The sequence below is a fragment of the Capsicum annuum genome, chromosome 2, assembly GCF_002878395.1.
Source record: "Capsicum annuum cultivar UCD-10X-F1 chromosome 2, UCD10Xv1.1, whole genome shotgun sequence".
Taxonomy (NCBI): Eukaryota; Viridiplantae; Streptophyta; class Magnoliopsida; order Solanales; family Solanaceae; genus Capsicum; species Capsicum annuum.
The window spans coordinates 121,057,624-121,077,302 of NC_061112.1; the positions used below are offsets into that span (position 1 = coordinate 121,057,624).

At 34.6% G+C, this 19,679-nt stretch overlaps 2 pseudogenes; both read left to right on the forward strand.

The window, feature by feature from the left end:
- LOC107858057 overlaps window positions 1–2,712 on the forward strand; it is a 16,579-nt pseudogene extending 13,867 nt beyond the window's left edge.
- A 1,074-nt stretch (window positions 2,713–3,786) lies between these two features.
- On the forward strand, window positions 3,787–6,197 carry LOC107861145 (annotated as a pseudogene).
- The last annotated feature ends 13,482 nt before the right edge of the window (window positions 6,198–19,679 follow it).

Consider the following 19,679-nt stretch of genomic DNA (forward strand, 5'->3'; position numbering starts at 1 on the left):
CACACACGGGTTTGTTTAATGGCATGCTCAAAATAACCCCTACAAGTATGATCCCGTGTCCTCCATGGGACGAAAGCTTGATTCTTCACATAGTGACTTTGAATGATGCCATCGAAAGCTAAGGCGGCCATTTCAATTGTATCAGCCGGGTTTCTCTTTTCTACTGTTACTCTTTTAACTGTTTCTTACCTGACTAGTGTTAAATTCAATAGTCTTCACAGATTGCTGATGCTTCTGGTTGCTCTCAATCTTATGCGAAAACACTTTTGTGGAATAGGAGCACAGATTGCTGTTCATGGGATGGAGTTTATTGTGATGAAATGACAGAACATGTAATCGAGATTGATCTCAGTTGCAGCCAACTTCAAGGAAAGTTTCATTCCAACAATAGATTCTTTCGACTCTCCAATCTCAAAAGGCTTGATTTGTCTTTTAATGATTTCTCTGGATCACTTATTTCTCCTAAATTTGGTGGATTGTCTAACTTAATATATCTCGATCTATGTGGGTCAAGTTTTACAGGTCAAATTCCTTCTGAAATCTCTTAAGTTAAACGTTCTTCGTATCTGGAGTGAAGATCCATATATGCTTACATTTGGACCTCACAATTTTGAAATGCTCCTTAAGAACTTGACTCAATTAAGATAGCATGAGCTTTACGATGTGAAAATCTCTTCAACCATTCCTCAAAATTTCTCTTCTTATTTAACAACTATACAACTTTTGAACAGACAATTATGTGGGACATTGCCCGAAAGAATTTTTCACCTTCCCAACTTGAAACTTCTTGAGTTATCGTACAATTCCCAGCTCACAGTTATCTTACCGATGACCAAATGGAATAGCAGTACATCTCTCATGAACTTATACCTATCTAGCGTGAAGTTTAATGGTACGATACCTGAATCAATGAGCTATTTAACTTCACTGCATGACTTGGACATGAGTTCTGGTAATCTTTCGGGGCCTATTCTTAAACCGCTATGGAATCTCACCGACATAGAAAATTTGTCCCTTGAAAATAACAATCTTGAAGGAACGATTTACCCGTTCTTCAAATTTGGAAACTTAAGGGGGTTAAGACTTTGGGGAAACAACTTTACCAGTTTGATTCCTTCCAATGTAAGTGGGCTACGAAACTTACAATCACTCTACTTGTCATCAAACAACTTGAACGGGACTATAACATCCTGGATATCCTCCCTCCCATCACTATCTCGGTTATACTTGAGCGATAACCATTTCAAGTCCCAATCATTAATCGTAGTTACACTGAAACAGAATCAGCTGGAAGGTTCTATTCCAAAGTCACTCTTAAACCAGCAGAACCTAGGATTTCTTCTCCTTTCACAGAATAATTTCAGCAGATAGATTTCTTCAACAATCTCCAATCTAAAAACACTGATAGTGCTAGATTTGGGAAGCAATAAGTTGAACGGAACGATCCCACAATGTTTGGGTGAGATTAGTGGACACGTTTTGGTTTTGGAGTTAAGCAACAATCGTTTCAGTGGGACAATTAAGACTACTTTTAGTATTGGAAACCAACTCAGCGTCATTAAATTGCATGGAAATAAGCTAGAGGGAAAAGTCCCACGATCTTTGATCAACTGCAAGTATTTGGAACTTCTTGATTTAGGCGACAATGAGTTGAACGACACATTTCCAAAATGGTTAGGAACTCTGCCAAATTTGAAACTTCTAAGCTTGAGATCAAATAAGTTGCATGGTCCTATCAAAGCTTCAAAGAACAAAAAGTTGTTTGCCCAACTTCAAATTATGGATCTCTCATCTAATGGATTTAGTGGGACTTTACCAGCACGTCTTTTTGAGAATTTCCAAGCCATGAAGATAATCGATGAGAACGTGAGAGACCCTTGGTATGTAGGAGTATATTTTATGATTCTGTGATCACAAATACAACAAAGGGATTGGATCTTGAATTCACTCGAGTTTTGACTACAAACATAATCATTAATCTCTCAAGGAATAGATTTGAAGGTTATATTCCAAGTATTATTGGAGATCTGGCTGCACTCCACACGTTGAACCTATCTCATAATCGCTTGGAAGGCCGTATACCACCATCACTGCACCAGCTATCTGTACTTGAATCATTGGATCTCTCATTTAACAAAATTGGTAGAGGGATTCTGCAACAACTTGCATTTCTCACATCACTTGAAGTTCTAAATCTCTCTCACAATCATCTCGTTGGATGCATCTCCAAAGGAAAACAATTTGATACATTTGAGCTGCACGAAGAAGAAGAAGAAGAAGAAGAAGAAGAAGAAGAAGATTCGCCAATGATCAGTTGGCAAGCGGTTCTCATGGGTTATGGTTGTGGATTTATCAAGGTACTGTCTATAACATACGTAATGTTGTCAACACAAACTCCAGCATGGTTTTCAAGGATGGTTGACGAATTGGAATACAAAATTATTACGAGAATGCAAAAGCACAAGAAGAGATACTAGTGTGTCACCTCCAGGTATTCTAATTGATCTCTATGCAAATTGTTTTGATTTGACTTAACATTAGCATTTTTATTTGATCATCACCTGTCACACTACCAATTAACATATGCTCGAGAGAAGAAGGCATTTTCTTAAATCTTTTTATCGACTTATTGTTAAGCGTAAACGATTCCACTATGTGTCTAACTTTAATTCTTTATTTTTATTATTTTTGGAAACTATGGGTTCCAGTCTACTGAGTAGATGGAATGCAAATACAAGCTTTCATTTTCATAGTTTCTGATGTTTCAACTTAGATTTTTACTACTTCCTGTTATTGTATTATCTTGTTTTTGTTTTTCTGATTGTTGCTACTGCCTTATTTTACATTTATCTTTGAGCCGAGGATCTGTTGGAAACAGCCTCTCTACCTTCAAGGTAGGGTTAGATCTGCGTATACACGATCCTCCCCAGACCCAACCATAGGATTACACTGGATTTCTTCTTGTTAGTATCTGATGTTTCATGAAGTGTTTATTAGCGTATGAATAACGTCACGAGTTTTCTTCCTTTGTGACCCAACCAAATTCTGTTTTCATTTGTTAATATGTAGAAATAAAACAGAAATTTGGACAGAATTTGAGTCGTCAGATCATTCAATCAATTTCCTAACAAAACCTACTGTTTCTCATATCGTCATCAAACTACGCCATCCTGGATATCCTCACTTCCATCACTAAACTTTGAGGACTATAACGACAACGTGTTTTATTTTCAATGAAAAGTAGCATAAAACTTATACTCTAAAAAGACAAGAACAACAGACTCATATTCACCTAGTTGGACTTAATGAATCAGTGGTATATGAAGAACATGACGCCACGTCTGGGCTCCTGCACTGTCTTCCATCAGCAGGTAAATTCTCGTGGGAAATTGGCTAGAGCTGGCGCGCACTATGTAAGATGCTGTATTCATAGTAGATCTCCATCCCAACCTTAATGCATCAGCAAACTAACGTCTTATTCCTATGATATAAAGTTGTATTCTTGAGTGTCTTTAGAGTTGGCACACTTGTAATGTTGTTGTCAAGGTCTATACACCAAGTAAAACTCTTATCCTAACCAATTAAGTTTGCCTGGTGTGTGTGGAGGGTTGTTTATCTAATGATATTCTCTTGTGACATCTTTATCTAAATGTATCAGACAAAATGCATGTGTTGTTACAAGTGGCGGGTGGGACTTTGTGTTGTAGCTTTCATTTGAATCTTCTTATGCATTGGCATTCCAACAGTAAATATTCATTAAAAGAATTTCTTTGCTTAATTTGCGCTATATATACCTCATCAAAATTACTATTGAATAGAGACACAGAGCAAACATTTCTTGATTTGCTCTCTACAAAATTAGTTTTGATCATTTTAGTGCAGCAATGGGTTGTGTAAAACTTGTACTATTTTTTATGCTATATCCCTTTCTCTGTCAACTTGCTTTCACCTCAGCTTTACCTCATTTGTGCTCCGAAGATCAAGCTCTTGCTCTTCTACAATTCAAGCACATGTTTACCATTAATCCTAATGTTTCTTGTTTCAATCCAACATCTCTTTCATGGAACAAGAGCACAGATTGTTGTTCATGGGATGGAGTTCGTTGCGAGGAGACGACGGGACAAGTAATTGAGCTTTATCTCAGTTGCAGCGGACTTCAAGGCAAATTTCATCCCAACAATAGTCTGTTTCAGCTCTCCAATCTCGAAAGGCTTGATTTATCTTATAATGATTTTTCCGGATATCTCATTTCACCAAAATTTGGTGAGTTATCTAGCTTGGCGCATCTTGATCTGTCGCGTTCAAGTTTTACAGGTATAACCCCAGCAGAAATCTCTCACCTTTCTAAATTATATGTTCTTCGTATATGGACTTTTGATCCATGTGGGCTTAGACTCGGGCATTATAATTTTGAACTGCTCCTTAAGAACTTGACCCAATTAAGAGAGCTTGACCTTTACTCTGTGAACATCTCTTCCACCATTCCTCAAAATCTCTCTTCTTATTTAACAATGTTACAGCTTTCAGGCGCACAGCTACGTGGGGTATTGCCCAAAAGTGTTTTCCACCTTTTCAACTTGGAAGACCTTTATTTACCATCCAATTCCCTAACTGGTCCAATTCCATCAAACGTAAGTGGACTCCAAAGCCTACAAAGTCTCGCCTTGTCATCAAACTACTTGAATGGGACTATACCTTCCGGGATATTCTCCCTCTCATCACTATTTGTATTAGACTTGAGCCATAACTCTTTCAGTGGCAAAATTCAGGAGTTCAAGTCCAATACATTAGTTTCCGTTGCTGTAAAACAAAATCAGTTGCAAGGTCCTATTCCAAAGTCACTACTAGACCAGTCGTACCTTCTAACTCTTATTCTTTCCCAAAATAATTTCAGCGGAAAGATTGCTTCAACCGTCTGCAATCTGAAAATACTGGTAGTGCTAGATTTGGGAAGTAATTATTTGAACGGAACAATCCCACAATGTTTGGGTGAGATGAGTGGACTTCAGGTTTTGGATTTAAACAAAAATAGTCTCAGTGGAACAATTAATACAAGTTTTAACACTGAAAGTCAACTCCGCATCATTAACTTGTACGGGAATAAGCTGAAGGGGAAAGTTCCGCCATCGTTGATCAATTGCAGATATTTGGAATTCCTTGATTTAGGCAACAATGATTTAAATGACACATTTCCAAGTTGGATGGGAGGTCATCCTTATTTGAAGATTTTAAGTTTGAGATCAAATAAGTTGCACAGCCATATAAGTGATTCAAGGACAGACAACTTGTTTGATCAAATTCGAGTAATAGATCTCTCATCCAATGGATTTAGTGGAGATTTACCAGTGAGCCTTTTTGAGAATTTTCAAGCCATGAAAATCATTGGTGAGAACAGTGGAACCCGAGAGTATATAGCAAGTGGTTATTCTGGTTCTTACGCGAATACTTTGATAGTTACAACAAAGGGAACCTGAGAGTATATAGCAAGTGGTTATTCTGGTTCTTACGCGAATACTTTGATATTTACAACAAAGGGACTGGATCTGAAACTTCCTCGAGTTTTGACTACATACATGATTATCTCCCAAGCATTATTGGAGATCGTGTTGGACTCCGTGCGCTGAACCTATCTCATAATGGCTTAGAAGGTGTTATACCAACATCATTGCAATATTTATTCGTACTTGAATCATTGGATCTCTCTTCCAACAAAATAGGAGGTGAAATTCCATAACAGCTTGTATCCCTCACATCACTTGAAGTCTTAAATCTCTCTCACAATCATCTTGTTGGATGCATTCCCAAGGGAAAACAATTTGATACGTTTGAGAACAGTTCGTACCAAGGGAATGATGGGTTACATGGATTGCCCCTCTCAAAAGATTGTGGTGGCGAAGATGGGGTACCGCAAGTGAAAACTCCAGTTGAGCTAGATGAAGAAGAAGAAGAAGGAGATTTGATCAGTTGGCAAGTGGATCTCATGGGTTTTGGTTGTGGTTTGGTTATTGGACTGTCCATAATATACATAATGTTGTCAACTCACTATCCAGTCTGGTTTTCGAGGATGGTTGTAAAATTTGAGCACAGAATTGTTACGAGAATGAAAAGATATTAGTGTGTAACTTGCAGGTATTCAACTTAATCTCTATCCTTCATAAGATTACGTTTTATATATCCATTTATTTTCTACCCCCATCATCCTTATGCTATATTTTGTGTAGTTTCAGGTACAAGAATCTGTATACATGCAACACCAACTTCAACAATAGTTCATGTATAAATAAGAACACCTTTGAAGTTCTTTAACATCTTCAACACAAGATTACTAATAATTTATTCAAGAAGTGTGTTAGATTTAAGAAAATAGATGAAACAGAATTTAAGGCCAAGTCCCCCGACTTCACGGAGTGTCCTTAAGGATTAATTTCTCACTGTACTAGAGGTTATGAAATCTTCCTCCCAGAATAAAATGGCCAGCGGTACCTCAAATTATTGGATTCTACGAACTTACTCAACAGCTTAATGATCACATAAAATTTTTGTTAAGTATAAAAATATTTCTGCTGTCAAAACTGATTACAATACCTGAGGAAAATAGCAGGTATTTAAAGCCTTAAGTGTATCCTTTCAAAAAGGATGCATTGGTTCAGCAGAAAGGCACCTTTCTGTAACAGTCACGTATCTGCTCCCAGACTGCGCTAGAACTGCGGCCGCAGATGACATTTTACAGATTCCAGTGAGCTTCTGCATTTGAACTGTGTTCGCAATTCAAAACACTATGTTTCTTCTCTAAGAGTCACATCCCTTCGTAATATGCGTTGCATTTTGGAATTTTAGATTAAATTATCACTTGTAAACAAGTTCCAAATAAATTTTATCTAAAAAATTGATCCAAATCCAAAGCCGAGCGAACAACGACGACGGCGCAAAGCATCTCTTATTTCTTACCTCACTTACCATGTGGAGTTAGTATTCCTTATTTTAAACACTCACAAGTTCTTTTCTTCCACCGATGTGGGAGAAAGAGTGAACTTTCCAATTTTGGGAGTACATTTTCCAAATTAGTGTCTCCCTTCTCTCCACTATTTTTCCTCCATTTTTCATTCATATACACCTTGAACCCAATAATCCCCCACATAAATGGGGAATGGCTATCTTTTGAAAAATTTACGGACTAGCATGTGATCATTTAGCAAAGACTAATTGCATCTGGATAAGTAGGTTTCCCTTTGAACTTTCAGTAGTGAACATGCATCGGATGCACTCGGTCAATCGGTAGATTTGATATCTTTGAACCGTCGAGGTTTAATGTATACTTAGACAACACATGTCACACAACCAGCCTTTTACTGTTTATGATTCTCACGGTTTTGTTCCTTTCAGCCATGAACACGTCCCGGTTTTATGAGAGCTTAGAGAATAGGCATTTACTAACATTCTCTTTGAAGAGGCTTCCACTTCGCCCTCACATAGATGACTTCTAAACATTCAATCATATAGATTAAACTATTTGGTCAAATCTACCAAACTTGGATAATCATTAAAAGACTTTTCACCTTATGTCTTATCCTTGTTTACTAAACGGTGTCTACATCATGAGAATGGGTTGGGTAATCAACAATGTTGAACCTATCAGACACAACTTTGTTTGATCTCTTTGAACCTAGCTCTTGGTATCTCCAGTCTGCTAGGTAGAGTTACCGCCATGCTGACTTGTCGTAGGCCTAAAACTCATTCCCTTGGATGTCCTTTCTACTCCTTCTCTAGATAGGCCTTTTGTAAGTGAATCCGATATATTATCCTTTGACTTTACATAGTCAACAGTGATAATTCCACTAGAGAGAAGTTACCTAATGTTATTATGTCTCCGTCATATGTGACGAGACTTACCGTTATACATCATGCTCCATACCCTACCTATTGCCGCTTGGCTATCACAGTGTATACATATTGGTGCCAATGGTTTGGGCCAATAAGGAATATCTTCCTAGCAATTCTGAAGTCATTCTGCTTCTTTATCGGCTTTATCTAATGCGATAAATTCAGATTTCATTGTAGAGCGAGCAATACATATCTGTTTGGATGATTTCTAAGTGACTGCACCTCCACCGATAGTAAATACATATCCACTCGTGGATTTTACTTCGTTCGATCTAGTGATCCAATTTGCATCACTATATCCTTCATGTACTGCGGGATATTTATTATAATGCAAAGTATGATCTTGAGTGTATTTAAGATACCCCAAAACTCTTTTCATTGCTATCCAATGAGTTTTGTGGGATTACTCGCGTACCAACTCAATTTACTAATAGCGCATACTATATCTGGTCATGTATAGTTCATTATATACATTAAACATCCCAATACTCTTGCGTACTCCAATTGTGAGTCACTTTCACCTTCATTCTTTCAAAGTGTAAAACTCACATCTAAAGAAGTTTTGGCAATACCGAAATCCATATACTTGAATTTGTCAAGTACCTTTCGATATAATGAGACTGTGACAATGACAACCCTTGTGGATTTCTATGAATTCTTATACCTAAGATCACATCCGCAACTCTAAGGTCTTTCGTATCGAACTTGCTCTCGAGCATTTGTTTCGTTCTATTTATGTCAGAGATTTCTCTACTGATGATCAACATATCATCTACATATAAACACACAATGACTTGGTGATTTGGAGTGTCTTTAATATAAATACATTTATCACATTCATTTATTTTGAACCTGTTTGCCAACATGGTTTGGTCAAACTTAGCATGTCATTGTTTAGGTGCTTCCTTTAGTCCATACAATGACTTAATAAGTTTACACACTTTATTCTCCTTTCCTAGAACCACAAAACCCTCAGGTTTTTTCATGTAAATTTCTTCCTCCAATTCTCCAGAATGCGGTTCTTACATCCATTTGATGGATTTCAAGATCATATACTGCTGCCAAGGCAATTAACATTCGAATCGATGTTATCCTTGTTACTGGCGAGTATGTATCAAAGTAATCAAGGCCTTCTTTTTTCTTAAAGCCTTTTACTACAAGTCTTGCCTTGTATTTGTTAATAGTACCATCCATTTTCATTTTTCTTTTGAAGATCCATTTAGAACCTAAAGGTTTATTTTCTGGAGGAAGATTAACTAATTCCCACGTATGGTCACTTAAGATTGAATTAATCTCACTATTGACTGCCTCTTTCCAAAAGGATGATTCTGAAGACGACATCGCTTCTTTAAATGTTTGAGGCTCATTTTCTAAGAGAAATATTACAAAATCTAATCCAAACGTAGTAGAAGTTCTTTGACGTGTAATACGTTTTGAATTCTTTTCATTATGTACATTCTCACTTGGTTCATCTCGAGGTCGTTTAGATCCTCCACTAAACTGTTCATGTCTAGTTTTATACGGAAAAATGTTTTCAAAGAATTCAGCATTATCTGATTCAATTACCGTATTTTCATTTATATCCGAATGTTCGGATTTATGAACCAAAACTCGACATACTTTACTACTTTTAGCATATCCTATGAACACACAGTCCACCGTCTTAGGTCCTACCTTAACCTTTTTAGGCATTGGAACTTCGACCTTTGCTAGACACCCCGACACTTTGAAATATTTCAAGTTAGGTTTCCTTTCTTTCCATTTTTCATAAGGAATTGATTGTGTCTTACTATGGGAACTCTATTGAGTATACGATTGGCTATAAGGATAGACTACCCCCACAAGTTTTGTGGTAAATCAGAACTTATAAGTAAGGCATTTATCATTTTCTTCAATGTTCGGTTTTTTCTTTCCGCAATTTCGTTAGATTGAGGTGAATACGGGGCCATAGTTTGATGGACGATTCCATTCTCTACACATATTTACGTAAAGGGAGATTCATATTCTTCGTCCCTATCACTTCTTATCATTTTGATCTTTTTCTCTAAATGATTTTCAACTTCAGTTTTATATTGCGTAAACGCATCTATTGCTTCATCCTTACTATTTAGCAAGTAGACATAGCAGTATCTAGTGCAATCGTCAATAAAAGTTATAAAATACTTTTTTCCACCACGAGATAGTGTTGACTTCATATCACAAATATCAGTGTGTATTAAGTCTAAGAGATTGGAATTCCTTTCAACGGACTTATAAAGACGCTTTGTATACTTTGATTCCACACACGTCTGACACTTTGATTTATTGCACTTAAAGTTTGACAAAACTTCTAAGTTAATCAGTTTTCGTAATGTTTTGTAATTAACATGGCCTAAACTTTCATGCCATAAATTATAAGACTCAAGCAAGTAAGAAGAATTTGAACTTTTATTTATTTCAACATTCATTACATTCATCTTATAAAGACCCTTGGTGAGATAGCCTTTTCCTTCATACACTTTTCCTTTGCTAATTACAGTTTTTCCAGAAACGGTTACATATTTGAATCCGTTCTTGTCTAGAAGTGAAACAAAAATTAAGTTCCTATGTAACTCCGGAACATACAAGACACTGTTAAGTGTCAAGACCTTTCCTGAAGTTATTTTCAATCCTACTTTTCCTGTTCCTTCTACCTTAGCCGTAGTAGAGTTAGCCATGTAGATTATTTCTTCTACTTGAGTCGGAGTAAATGACGAAAACAACTCTTTGTTAGCACAAACATGGCGGGTGGAACCAGAATCCATCCACTACTCGCGAGGATTCCCCACCAAGTTGCATTCTGAAAACATAACACACAGATCATCACTTTCTTTGTTGGACTCAATCATATTTTCTTGGTCCATTTTCTTACCTTTCTTAGGGGCACGACAATCCGTGGACTTATGTCCAATATTAGCACAGTTGAAGCACTTTCCCTTGAATTTTTTCTTGGATTGATTGCTTCCTTGTTTAACTTTCTTCCTTTTCTTAGAATTGTTTTGGTCATCTTCTACAATATGTGCTTCATTAATTGTAGAATTCCCTTTTGACCTTCTCTCGGTAGCCTTATTATCCTTTTCAATATGTAGTCGGAAAATAAGATCTTCGACAGTCATCTCCTTGCATTTGTGCTTCAAGTAGTTTTTGAAGTCTTTCCACATAGGTGGTAGTTTCTCAATGATCGCTACTACTTGAAATGCATCATTCACAATCAAACCTACAAAACAGTATATATGAGTACGAAGAAAATTTTTAATTTGTTTAACTAAGGTATTTTTCAAAGATATACCTTCCGCAAGAAGATCGTGGATGATTACTTGCAATTCCTACACTTGAGAGACAACCGATTTTCTATCTATCATTTTAAAGCCAAGAACCTTGAAATAACAAATTTCTTAATTCCCATATCTTTTGTCTTGTATTTTCATTCTAGTGCCCCCCACAATTCCCTCGATGTCTTAGTTCCACTGTAAACATTGTAGAGGTCGCCTTGGAGACCACTCAATATATAATTCCTGCAAAGGAAGTCCGAGTATTTCCAAGCCTCTACGTTCATGAAATGCTCTTTGTCCGAGGTTCCCTCAGGCACCTCAGGAGCATCCTCACTAGTGAACCTTTGAAGCCATAGAGTGGAGAAGTAAAGAAACATTTTTTGCTACCATCGCTTAAAGTCAATGCTTGCAAATTTTTTGGGCTTCTCCGTAGGTGCCATTAGTTGCGGAGCATTTTCTCAACTTGTTGAGGCAATACTAGTTGCCCCCCACAGTCGTAGCCGCATCTTGCATTTAACTTTTGTTAGTCATTTTTCCTGTCACCACAAGATAATAAAATTTAGTATTATCAGAATACTACTTATAAAATTAAGCAACTTTAAACTCTTCTTCTTGTTTCTAGTTAACGATGAAGTTTTTATGACTTCCAATCGTCAACCGAATGATCTTTAACTTGTGATGAAGATTTTATGTCTTCGAATCACTAGTTAAGTTCAAACGGAGTAGAAAGCATAAAGCTTTAATCTCCAAAAACAAGCAATACAAATTCTGCAAAAATTATTCCTTAAGATTTTTATATTATGTGCAGTTTCGGGTACAAGAATATGTATAAATGCAACACCAACTTTAACAATAGTTCATGTATAAGCAAGAACACCTTTGAAGTTCTTTAACACCTTCAACACAAGATTACTAATAATCTATTTAAGAAGTGTGTTAGATTTCAGAAAATAGATGAAACAGAATTTAAGGTCAAGTCCCCCGACTTCACGGAGTGCCCTTAAGGAATAATTTTCCTCACTGTACCTGAGGTTATGGAATCTTCCTCCCAGGATAAAATGGCTTACAATCCGAACAATAGCGGTACCTCAAATTATAGGATTCTACGAACTCACTCGACAGCTTAATGATCACACAGAGTTTTATTAAGTATAGAAGTGTTTTTGCTATCAAAACTGATTACAGTACTTGAGGAAAATAGCAGGTATTTATAGCCTTAAGTGTATTTTTTCAGAAAGGATGCATTGGTTCAGCAGAAAGGCGCACCCAGACTATGCTGGAACTGCAGCCACAGATGACATTTTGCATATTCTAGTGAGCTTCTGTGTTTGAACTGCGTCTACAATTCAAAATAGTGTGCCTCTTCTCGAAGAGTCGCATCCCTTCATAATATGCGTTGCGTTGGAAATGCGCCCGCATTTTAGATATCATCGAGATCATTTTCCAAATCTGAAGTAGAAGCCGAGCGCGCGACGACGATGACAGCGTGAGGTATCTCTTATTTCTTGCCTCACTTACCATGTGGAGTTAGTGTTCCTTATTTTAAACACTCACAAGCTCTCTTCTTCCACCAATGTGGGAGAAAGAGTGAACTTTCCAATTTTGGGAGTACACTTTCTAAATTAGTGTCTCCCTTCTCTCCACTATTTTTCCTCCATTTTCCATTCACATGTACCTTGAACCCAACACCTTAAAGCTGTTAACTTTAATTCTTCATTTTTGGAAATTTGCAGGACAAAATCTATTGAGTTGCTGGGATGCAAAGGGAAATTTTTACTTCTTTAGTTTGAATTTTTGTTACATGTTCAGCCTGATTATTAGTTTGTTAATTGGAATCGACTGCAAAGTATAAATTTATGAAGTTGTCTTATCTTTTTTTTAATCACACAAACTTATATAATAGCAAGCTAAATGCAATAACGTAAAGAAGACACTAAGTTTACGTGAAAATTTCCTTGCTTGAGGGAAGTAAAAACCACGACCTACCACCAGGATTCTAGGCAGCTCTACCCAGGACTCAACACCACAAGTGATGATAACAAACACTTCACCAACTAACGACTTGAACAACTAACTCTAGCTGCTTCTACTTGAGCTAAAACTCGGACTAGCAACACATATACTATCCTTTATAATTAGGAGTAGATTTACAATATAAGAGCAATAAAAACAAAAACTCAACATACTACAAGACTTTAAATGAGAACTTAATCAGGTTCGTTGTATAAGTTGTGTTCAACGGACGGTTGTTTCCATGGAGAAGATCAAGATTGATATAGGTTCAAAAACTAGGTTTTATTGTATGTAGATGATCCTTTTATATGAAAGAACAAAATCTAGCCTTCTTCCTATTGGTTGAGGTTCAGCTACTCTACTACCACGCTACCAACTTTTTGAAGGAAAGTACAACTTCCAGCAGTGGTCAAGCAAGTCATCGTCAGAGAACATCCTTATATGAGACCGAGTCCCGTAGATATACAATAAACCATTAATTAGGTCCCTTGTGAAATAGTTTACGAATCATCAAAACTTCAAGGATATAACACACTTCTTGTTTCTCTGCGTCTAGCTTGGGTGTCAGGTTCTTGATGTATTTCTGTGTACCCAACGATAGGCAAATCTAAAATTTGAAGTTTATGGGTTCCTAGAATGACCGCAAGTTCCTTGAATAAAATTCCGCATGATTGGAAAATTACATAAAAGTACTAAAAACCATAATTTATTATTAAAAATGTATTTTTTACTTTTTAAAATAAAAAAAAACTATTTTAAAACTCTGCATGAGTGATCTCGCTTACATTGTTGGTCCCAAATACGAATACAGAAAGAAGGTTGTCGACAGTCAATCGTTCTCTAACCCGTAAAAATAAGTATAAGGCTGCCCACAACTTACCCTCCCTAAATAACCCTATCTTTTTTAAGCGATCTATCAAAACGACAAAGGACTTTTTTAGGGACTAATTGAAACAACAAAGGCTTGAATCTCAATGGATCGTGACAGTAAGATCACTCTACCACTTACAATACCCTCTAGACACTTCTTATGGAAATACAAGTGTCTTTTATCGTTGTTTCATTCTTCAAACAAAATGAAATAAGGCACAAGTATCCCTCCCCCCAACCCCCAATTTATGCCCAAAATTCATTGACGCACCTAAACTTTACAAGGGTCTTGTTAGAGCCCCCCCACCCCACCCCACCCCACCCCCCTTCTTCTTCCAAACTTATACTACTACGTGAGAGCTACGTCAGCAAAAGGAAGCACAAAATATAGAAAAAAATGAGTTTTACCAATCGAAACGATAAGGGGTTGAATCTCAATGGGTCATGGTCACTCTACCGCTTACAATACCCTCTAGACACTACTTGTGAAAATACAGTCGGTATTGTGACAGCAATATTACTCAACCGCTCACAATACCCTCTAGACACTACTTGTGGAAACGCAATCATCTTTTATCATTGTTTCATTCTTCAAACAAAATGAGATAAGGCAAAAGTACCCCAAGTTATGCCCAAAATTAAAAGGTAAATTAAAATATTCTGCTACTTAACAGTCACGTTAGTAAAAAAAAATGAGTTTAGGGGTAATCGAACCCCATAAAAATTAGGTATGTCAATAATTTCATTATAGTTTGGACGGTACTTGTGCCTTATCTCAATTATTTAGGGAACAAACTTCACATAAGAAAAGGTTGGGGACCAATTCAACATTTAAATTACTATCATAACCAAATTACCACCATTCCAATTTTCCCCAAACCCGAATTAATTCACTGATATCAGTGAACCAAAAAGGGATACTTTTCTTTTCTTTTTTTTTTTAAGTTTCAAAAGCATAGTAGAGAAACCCCATTTGGTTAAAATTCAATAAGTTGCAGCTTAAAGGTCAAAAAAAAAATTTAGTTTTAAAAGCGTAGTAGATAAACCCCATTTGGTTAAAAAATCAAGAATTTGCAGCTTAAAGGTAATTTTTTTAGTTTTTAAAGCATAGTAGAGGTACCCCATTTGGTTAAAAAATCAAGGATTTGTAGTTTGAAGGTAATTTTGAAGTTAGAAATCAAGAATCATTAATCAAGGAAAAGTAAAGAAATTAATAATTTCAATTATCTTAAATTTGGAATGGATGTTTCATCATACATTCGATCAATGTATAATAGTTGGGAGAATGTATGAGTATATTTGTCAAAATTCGGGAGAGAGAAAACAAGAGAGGATTTTTTGTAATTAGTTTCATTAGCTAGGGGATCTATGTTGTTTACCCTATTACTTTTACTAAACAATTCTATAATTACACATTCAATGAGAGAAAAGATTAAAGAATGTACCATTAAAGATTATGGTGATGTGATAAGTATTTTTTTCATGCATCCTTAAAAAGAGGTTTCAAATTGAAGCATTGATAATAGAGTTATCTAGAGAGCTTTACCGACGAACGACAGATAACGTGTTAAATATTCTTTCATTCTTAATTAAAATTTCAAATTTGAGCCTTAAAACTAAAGTCATATTTAATAAGGAGCGCTCTGTCAGAAGACGATTTGACTCCAAATTAATCGAGCCTCAAACTGGAGTGAAGCTAGACTTTTGATTACGTGCTAGACAACATCCAGTTGTTTCAGCGAAAGTTTTATATTTATACTAAAATATTCACATAATATTTATATAACTTGTTCAGAATCTAATAAATTATATTGTTAAAAATTTCAAATTACGTTTTACTTTAAAATAAATATCAAAACAAAAGGGAAATGTAGGGAAGGCAAGTAGTTGAGAAATCACTATCAAGGATGAGTGACGTGAGAAGCATAGAAGAGAAGAAGGCACATGGGATCAGTTTTTAAGCTGAAACACATCAGAACCCTTATATGAGGGGCATGTGGAGCAAAAGATTCACCTCTTTTTTTTAAAAAAAAAAAAAAAAAATAATTATTATATTTTTTTAATAAATTATTTAAACATATCATATACTAGTAGTACTTTTAAAAAAAAAAAAAAAACATAACTAAAATAATTCCAAGTATGAGGGTAGCAGAACATGGATCCACCCCATTTCCAATGAGATTCTTGAAACTTCCAAGTTCCAACTAATAAAGTCATGTGATGCTGTGATACTGCCTTCTCTTGTCCTTTCCTTATATACACTATAGAGTACTTTCTTTTTAAAATATATAAGAAAATAATGTATTTGTACATGAAAATGGGCCCCAACACCCTCAATATTTTCATAATACCCCATCATTTATTTCAGATAGTATTTGTATTTGTACTATATACTATTACCAGGATGCCAAAATATATAGAGCAGAGTAGCAAGAGGTTTTATAATCTTATTTGATCGCTTTAAAAAATAAATCTTATAATATGTGAATTCAAATTTAATTAGACTCTAACACAATTAAATATCAAATGGGAAACCAAAAGGCAAATATAATGCAGGGGCTGTTTTATCTTTGTTAAAAGATTTTTTTTTATGTGTGCATGTAAATAAAAGTACAACACTAGGAATTAATATAAAGTAAATATCAATTTGGGATAATATGTTACGTTTTAAAATTACCATATATAGATCCAGACCTAAATTTACTTTCGAGTTTAATTGTAATAATCAGTCGACGCTATTTGCGTAAAATTAAATCATGGTTATATTTTTGTCAATTTTCTTTTTGCACATTAATTTATATCCACTCATGGATTTATTATAGCGTATGAACATTTTATATAAATATAACTTCTCTCTAGACATTATTTACTTGTAATAACCTAATTTGAAAGATGGAGGTTCAAAGAGAGAATAAACCCCTATTGTACGTATTTTTCTTCTCACTCGACGTCCGATATCGATATTGAAATTTGAATAAATCACTGCAAGGCTCATTTTTAGGGCGCCACTCCCAAAGGCAGGGTCGGCTCTATCCATTGAAAAAACAGGTAATCGCGTTAGGTTCCAAATTTGAGGGACTCATTTTTTTGCTATAATAGATTATAGACTTTTTTGTAAAAGAAATTATTAAGTACTATTTGTAGAAAAAATAAAGTTTTCATATAAAAGTAAAAAAATTATTAGAAGTTCGATGTATTTAGATTTTAAAGTAATTATTAGAAGTTCGATGTATTTAGATTTTAAAGTACTGTCTCAAGAAAGATTAAATGCATTAGTTATATTAACGGAAAAAGAATTATTAGAAGAAATCAACTATAAAAAAAATATTAGCAACTTTACATCTCAAAATATTTAAAATATAGACTTTAGAAAAAAAAATATTTATCTTTTCTTAAAAATTTAAGGCCTTTGTTCAATTTTCATCTTAGGCCACCGAAGTGCTTGAGCTACCCCTACCCAGAGGAATTTTTTTCTATTTCCAAAGGCTCAAATCTGAGACTTTTAGTTAAGAGTATGATGGTAAAACAAATATATTGTTTACTCTTCTTTTCGTGAAACATATAAATTAATTGGCAAAGGGAATAAAAGACCATAATGCTCGATTATACCTTTCTTTTTACAAAGTGTGTACATATAATAATATGTAATTATATTTTCAACTTTTGGTTTAAAAATTTGAAATAAAAAGGTTAATACTATCGATATTCTCAGTCTCCAATTGATGAAATAAGGCAACCAATGATAAACTCATCATAAAAGATACGTTTCACACGCATAATGCATTTATATACGGTAAAAACTTACACGCACCCGTTTTTGGTCTCTCTCGTTTCAATTTATACGAACATAACTTTATACTCTCTCGTTTCAATTTAATTGTCTTTTTTTTTTTTTGTTATTTCCTTTTTTAGCAACTCCTTATTTCAATTTTTTACATGATATTTTTAAGATTACAAAATTAAAAAATATTTTATTACATTATATGCATTTTTAGTTTAACATCAAAAGATTAAAAATTTTATATTAATTTTAAACCAGATAAATAAATTGAAATGGGAGGAGTAGCAAAAATAAATACTCCAACAAAAGCAAAGCTCCCCATGACACTTCCATTTATAAATATTTAAAAAAAAAAAAACAAAGTGTACAAAAAAATATAAATGAATAAGTCACATTTATGGGTTATTACTATTTTTTGGTATAAAAATACAGTTATCTTGTAATTAAATGGTTAAAAAAGCATTAGTATAAAGTTTATCAAGTTGATCAGATGTATTATTAAGAGAGAAAAGCACCACAAGAATAATTAATTAATATATATACTATATACTATTTATAGATAATAGTCTTATTAATTAAAGATATGGAAATTACACCTGAATTCAATCAATTTGATAAAATCAAGGGGCTTTGAGTAATTAGTGAAGTTATCATGTGGCCACAAGTTCAAACCTTGAAAATATTTTCTGTAGAAATACAAGTCGTAAGACTGTGTACAATAGACCCTTATGATCAAGCTCTTCTCTAGACCTTGTGCATAACGGAAAATTTTAATGTATCGAACTGATTTTTTTTTATAGCTTGATAGAAATGGACGAATAGTTAAATCAACAACTAATTTCTGGCAGCACGTGTTTGTGGCCAATTTTGGAACAGAGAGAAGGGACACTCTTTGCTGTATTCGAATATTATTCAATTTCCTATGGGTCCTAAATGTCCCATGTCATTTATATATATCTTCTAGGTTATTAGAGTATCTAATTAAATACCTAGACTTATGAAATATTAATAAAAATTTCAAATTGGAGATTGAGTTTGTATATTTCGTTGAATTAGTTTTTTTTATAATATTGCGTAAAAACGAGGATAGAACCATTTCTAGTACTGCAATACGTTACTTAATTATAATTTCACGTTGTAGCATGTATATGCAGATTTTTTTTGACAATGAGTGGCAGTGTGACTCAAATATCATGACTTGTACGTTGTAATATCACGTTGAAGTGTGGTGATCTTATTTAAAAGTTTAAATTTTAAAAAGCAAAATTTTGTTTGCTTAATTGTGCCTCAACAATAACATACTCCAAATCAAACAATGGCAAATTTAAGAAAATGGTAATTTAAGGTAGAGAAAGAATAGAAATGTGAAAAGTAAAGAATTTTTCAAACAAGGCAAATGGATTTTATATTCAAACTAGAAAAAATAGTTTGAGGTGTGAAAGCAATACTATTAGGAATTTTAACCACCAAAAAATAAAACTATTAGGCAAACAAAAAAAAATTGTGTGGTGGTGATAGAGACCTTCAACCTCCTCTCTAATTCTTCACCAATGGAAAATGTACACATCAATTAACCACTTTAAGTATTGTAAGGTCATCAATAATTTACTTGTGCTTACACTATTATGTAACCCTAGCCTGTTCTTGAATCTTACAAGAAGAATCTTTTGTCCTAATCTTTCCATTTTTGGTTATGACAATTTTTCCATGTAGTCTTATACTACATGACCTATGTAATCAAAATTTCTTATCATCATGAACGTTCTATATATGTTCAATCAACAACGTAAATTTTGAAAATTCCAATACGAGTATATTGCATATGACCAACATTAGTGGTTGTG